General features: G+C 39.2%; 1 pseudogene; it reads left to right on the forward strand.

The window, feature by feature from the left end:
• Positions 1-279: 279 nt before the first annotated feature.
• Positions 280-882, forward strand: LOC124514301 (nucleoside diphosphate kinase A-like; annotated as a pseudogene).
• Positions 883-6,535: the final 5,653 nt, after the last annotated feature.

A 6,535-nucleotide genomic window follows, 5' to 3' on the forward strand; every position in this document is an offset into this window, starting at 1 on the left:
ATCATGGAAGGAAAGCAAGAAAAGGTCTTGGTCAATTAGGTATCTCTGAGTTACTTAACCATCTGTGGCTCAGTTTCCTCACATTTAAATTGGGGATAACAATAGTGCCTACATCACAGGCTTGTTACAAGGTCTAATGGGTTAATTTATGTGAAGTGCTTAGAAAAGTTCGTGGCACCTAGCAAGTTCTATAGAAATGTTTGCTGTCATTTTGCTACTATTCATGTTCCATAATGAATGTGTGTTGGTTCTAAGTCTTATCCTAGTCTAACTTGTATCATGCTTCAATATGTACCTGATGGGGTGGCCCCAGATGGAGTTGCAACCCAAGCAGATGGAGGGCTTTCTATCCCCAGCACCATAGCCAACAGTGAACACACCTTCATTGCCATCAAGCCTGATGGGGTCCGGCGCAGCCTCATGGGAGAGAGGTCATCAAGTGTTTTGAGCAAAAGGGATCCCGCCTCATTGCTATGAAATTAATTCAGACTTCTGAAATTAATTCAAGACCTTCTCAAGGAACAATACATTGATCTGAAAGACCATCCACTCTTTGCCAGCCTGGTGAAGTACGTGCAATCAGGACCTGTGGTTGCCATGCTCTGGGAGTGGTGAAGACAGGTCCAGCGAGCTTCAGGGAGACCACCCCTGAAGACTCCAAGCCTGGGACCATCCATGGGGACATCTGCATCCAAGTTGGCAGAAACATCCAAGGCAGTGATTCTGTGGAGAGTGAAGAGAAGGAGATTGGCTCCTCAACCTGAGGAGCTGGTGGATTACAAGAGCTGTGCTCAGAATTGGATCGATTTCTGAGTGAGAACACACTTGCTGTGCTCACTCCATTTCCTCTCCCTTGCAGGGACAGGGGGCCCAGGCACTAGAAAATCCAGTTATTTTTAAGAATTTCCTTATAATATGGAGGGGAACTCTTGGAGCTGGGAGTGCTCCTCGTACAGTACTCTGTGCTAGCATTAGATTAAAATGTTTATCTCCGTGCCCCAAAATGTGTACATGATGGACTATATGGAAACTTTCTTGAAGACCAACAATGTCTTATTTATGCACCTCACACAATGCTTTGCACACTGTAGGCTGCAAGTAATGTTACTTAATTGAATTGTTAAACTGCTTACATTAGAAAAGTTCTACTTTCCATTTCTTCTACTTTTTACACTTCTTGCTAAATTTTTACTCTCATAAGCTCAAATGTAATCATAAATTAGGGTGACATGTAAAACTGCTGGTTCTTGAAAATTAAGCCCTGGAAGTATTTTAATTTTATTATGAACCAAGAAGCTGTGTCATTTTTTTCCTAAGAAATTAATTATACCTTTAGATGAGAGGCTATCGTAGTGTGATTTCTAGACCACTGATGGCCCACAAGTGCCCTCTGAGTGGTCTTCAGGCTCATCGCTCGTAGTTTGCAGGTTTATAATAAGACACCATCTGTGCTTTTGTTGCTGCTATGACTTCATAATCTATTTACGATGGTCAATAAAATTCAAATATTACTTCAAGGGTACACCATTCATGCCATTAATTCTAAAATTTATTTTATTCTTCTGCTGAGAAAAAGTGGGCAGATGAGGGGGTTCACTGGAGTTTATGGCCAGCAACTGAGCTGCAGATTGGTCAAGTGTGGCAGCCACTCCTTCATATAGCCTCTGGGCAGGAAAGGTTGAAAACCCTGCAAGACTTTCTCACCTGATCTGTGTCATCACAAAACTTAGGTTTACTGTTGACCAGCTGCATATAATCGCATCCTTCTCTTTGAATCCAAGACAATATTAGGCATCAGCCACCAGTAATAAAGGACAGAAACCAAAAACTGAGAGTCATGTGAGGCTATGGACACATCACCAAGACATGAACTGTGTTTTCGGTTCTGTAGAACCTACTCAAATAACTCCAACTAACCAATGTTGTGCCTGGTATTATTTATGTCCCCCATTTAAATGTAAGCCTCAGTTACTCTAGAAACCAGTTTGATAATGCATAACTTCCCCATTAGGAATATTTTTATGGAGCCCATCGTTATGAATTCATTTGCTATTCACTGTAATAGCACATATCATAATGAATTCATTTAGTATTCATGGGGATAACACAAACACCATTTAGTAACTGGTTAATGAACTGAGTGGGGCTCTTTATCTTTCCTGGGTTTTATAAGAAACAATGCTCATTTATTTAAATCATCAACTTCTTTTTCAGGTTCGTTTTATACGTATACCATTTCTTCTTATTGCCCAGTGTCCAAGTACAATACTGGAGTAAAGGACAGATTTCTCTGGAAAAGAGGAACCCGATAACAAAGGGCCCTGAGACATGGAAATTGGGCAATTAAGTATAATTATGTTTCAGTTCATGGCAGACCAGTTTTGACAGTTTTATCCTGAAAATTAAAAATCACCAACAAAATAATACTGTTTATGCACCAGGCTCTGAACTAAACTAAAAGTGCCATTATTAAGCCCACTATGCAGACTAAAAAACAAAAACAACAAAGTACCGAAAAACTAAGTTACTTGTTCAAAATCACGTGACAAACAAGTAAGTAAAGAATTTAGAGTTCAAACCCAAGAAGTCCTATTCCAGATCCGTGACCTTCAAAGTGTGCTAAGCCACATGCTATCTTTTATCAATATCTTAACTCTCCTTTGCAAAATGATGTTACATGTGTATCTTACCTAATAAAGGCTAGGGGTAAATGACCAAAATCCCCTTGAAGCAATTTGCAAAATTAAAATACCACATAGCTTCAATAACCTATAGTAAATTACTAAACTAAGAAGTGGCATAAGCCAACTACATTCTGCGCATAATTTGGCTTGCAATAATTAGCTGTTTCCAGGTAGGGTACAAACTGAGCAATTCAGTATGAATTTTATCTGGAGTCCATGTTCTCAAGGTGACATACAACATTTATTCCAAAATAAAATATGCCATATTCCTTAAAAAATGAAATAGAAATATAGAAAAGAGAAAAAAATAGGGTCCTCACTAGCAAAGTTAAGATCACAAGGGAAAGTCATGTATGATATAGAGGGTACCAGTTATTACTATAGATTTCCTCTTACCAAATAACATTGAGTAACATCTGCAAGCCAAGCAAAATGCTAGAGGTCAGGAGAGAAGAAAGAACAAGCTCCCACACTTTTATACATGTCCCCAAATTATTGTCATTGATCTCACACAAGACATAAACAGAGCCTAGGAAGGTGTGTGAATGAAATGGCATCTGAAGGAAATGGTACCTGTGAGTGCTAAGAAGTTAGAAAAGTCAGTGGAAGAGATGAGAATTATTTATTAATGTATTCTCTTAGTTTTTCTAGAGAGGATTTAAGGTAAATATTATAAAATAGAAAAATATGAATACTTTTTAAACCCCAGGATTATGGATAATATGGTTAGCAAGCCTATAAAGACTACTTCAGTGCATAGAATTGACACTTGAATTTGACTGTAAGTTTTTTAGATCTTAATATGAAATAGTAAAATGGGTTTCATACAGAAGCCATACTGAACAACATACTAGATAATGTCCTCAATAATATTCCTGAACAATTAATACAATCATGTGATTCATAGGCCAATTTCTCATAGTATCCCTCAGTGAAAGGGCTGAGAGCCTCAACACCAAAGCATCTTTCAATTAAAGAGTTATGCTAACATGGTCCATATCACTATTATTTAGAACAGGTGAAAGTACACCTCTTTGGTGTTAGAGAATAGAGAAATACAAAGCCTTTAATTTATTTATTCTCTCCCCCAATCCCCATGGACTCTACACGTTGAAAGATGTTACTCCCAGAAAATGTGTATTTCTAAGTTAATCATTCTTTTTTTAAAAAAAATTTTTTTGTTAAGTTTATTTATTTTGAGAGAGACAAAGACAGCATGAGCAGTGGAGAGGCAGTGAGAGAGGGAATCCCAAGAAGGCTCTGCGCTGCCAGTACAGAGCCAGATGCCGGGTTTGAACTCATGAACCGTGAGATCATGACCTGAGCAGAAACCAAGAGTCGGACACTTAACCGACGGAGCCACCCAGGTGCCCCTCGTTCTCTCTGTTTGTAATGTAAGACATTTATAACTCCTCATTAGAGCTTCTGATAAGCATGAATCAGTGTCTTTATACTGAGTTGACTTAATTGGAGCCAAAAGAAAAGAAACAAGGAAGTGTTATGACAGATCAACGTAAGGCTTCCTTCCGGTTTTTGAGTAAACTAGTTGAATAGTTAAAAATCTTTCTCAATACAGCCCCTTGTTTGACACTCACTGGATTAGGTCACAGGCAAAGGCATACATACACTAACTGCCTCACTGGGGAGGAAAGAGAGGGCTAGGTAATAAAGACCAGAAAGGAGATGAGGCAGTGGTGAGGAGGGGGAACCAAAATTAAGAAGAACAATAAAAAGAGAGAGAATAAGAAAGATAAAAATAGCTTTCAATTATGGAGTGCTTATACGATGTAGCCATGCACTAGACCAACTGTTTTATAAATATACACTCATTTTTCTTCATATTAGCACTCATTGAAAGTTGAGGAAACTAATGCAGAGAAAAGGCAAGAAAATTCATACCAAGTACAGAGCCAGGGTTTCAATTCCTGGTCTGATTCCAAAGTACTTTGAAACGTAACACTGTCATTTCTCCAGCAAACTTTAAAAGATGAAAAGGAGGAGATATACAAATGGAAGCATTTTAAATGCAGGGCAGAGGAAGGAGTCAGTGGTGTGCAGGGGCAGGCAATAAGAAAAAAAAAGCTAAAGTGGCAGCTTCACTGGCCCCAGTTGCTTGTATTGTGCCTCTGTCTTGTAAAACACATGGAGGTTTTCATTACCACTGCGTAATTGATGGCAGATCATATGGGAACGGACACAAAATGAAGTATGCATATAAAAATAAATATGGTAAGAGGTTTTTGAAACCTGTCTGGTTTCTTAGCTCAGCACACTTTAGATTTGTCTCCCATTTTGGGCAGACTATCATGTTCCAGCCCCATTTCTAAAAGCCACCTCTTTGGCCCAGAAGATGTCCTGACTTTAAATAAAAGATATGAAAAATACTTCTCTGTTTTATGTGAAGTACTCGAGACAAAATTTATAAAATGCAAGCAAGCAAGACACAAAATTCCATTCCTGAGGTAACCCTGTAATGGAGATACATAGGATTTATAGAGGCTGAAGGGAACAAGAATCTATCTCCCAAGTTAGTTGGGTGAAATAATTCTCCGGCTTGTTTTGCTCTCCATAAAAGCCAACGTTTCGATGGGTTTATTGCAGCCCCCATGCTGAAAAGAGCTGTCAAAGATTGCCAAAAATAGAAATAATCCTTAAATAAAATAAAAACATAACCACTGTGCAACTTTTGATTTTGCACATCTAAAAGATAGTGAGCAGCATTGATATTTGGCTAGAAAGTTACTATAAAAAATGTAAAATCAAAGACAAGCTGACAGGATTGGAAATGTTCCACCATGGTGAGTAAACACAGCAATGAGAGCTGGATGGTAGCAAAGCCTTTATATTAGTGTTGGCAGCTTTCTTGGAAATCCATTCTCAGGTTTACAGAAAACCTTTTGTCCCAAACGCTTCAGGGTTTTTTTGTTTTGTTTTGTTTTTTGTTGTTTTTGCTTTTTGTTTTGTTTTGCTTTGTTTTTTCTTTTGTTTTGTTTTGTAGAGAGAGCTGGTGCAAGATTTGGTACCTATCTTGGTCAAAGAGCCAATTTAGTCACTGTGCATCTTACACCTTCCAAGTCCTGATGGCTGAAAAGGCAAGTGGCGAGCATACCTTGTATGACTCACCTTACAGAAATATTATGCCAATAAAAACCACAAAAACTTCTGCTCACCTTTGCAAATGCCATTTATGAGTCTGGTGGGCTAATAAGCTATGCTGCTGTTATGGGCTGAATTGTGTCTCCCCCAAATCATGTGTAGAAGCCCTAATCCCCGGTATCTAAGTGACTACATTTGGAAATAGGGCCTTTATAGAGGTACCTAAGTTAAAATGAGGCTATGTTGAGGTGGGTCCTAAATCCAGTCTGCCTGGTGTCCTTGTAAGAGGAAAGTTGGGCATACAAAAGTGACACCAAGGATGTGTGCACACAGAGGAAAGACCATGTGAAGACACAGCAAGAAAGTGGCCATCTGGAAGCCGTGGAAAGAAGCCTCAGCAGAGGCCAACCTGGCTGACACATTGATCTGGGATTTCCCAACCTCCAGAACTGTGAGAAAATAAATTTCAGTTGTTTAAGCCACCCAGTCTGTGGTATTTTGTTATGACATTCCTAGCATAACAGTACACCTGCTGTTTTATCTGGAGGCTTTAGGCGAGGTTGGGGGGGGACAGTAGGCCTCCTCTCTGGGCCACCAACAGAATTGCAGGGGGTGGATGAACAGCAGACCATCTGATTTCCATATGCTTCTCTCTCCTCTCTCTCCTTACTCCACTCTGACCCTTTGCCTCCTCCTCTTACCCCTTCACTAATATTCTAATAACGATTTGTTATTTTGAAGATCCAATGCTCCTT

This window comes from Lynx rufus, unplaced genomic scaffold, assembly GCF_022079265.1.
Source record: "Lynx rufus isolate CCGP_SWC_20201006 ecotype Redwood Valley unplaced genomic scaffold, mLynRuf1.p SCAF_2, whole genome shotgun sequence".
In the NCBI taxonomy this organism is placed as follows: domain Eukaryota; kingdom Metazoa; phylum Chordata; class Mammalia; order Carnivora; family Felidae; genus Lynx; species Lynx rufus.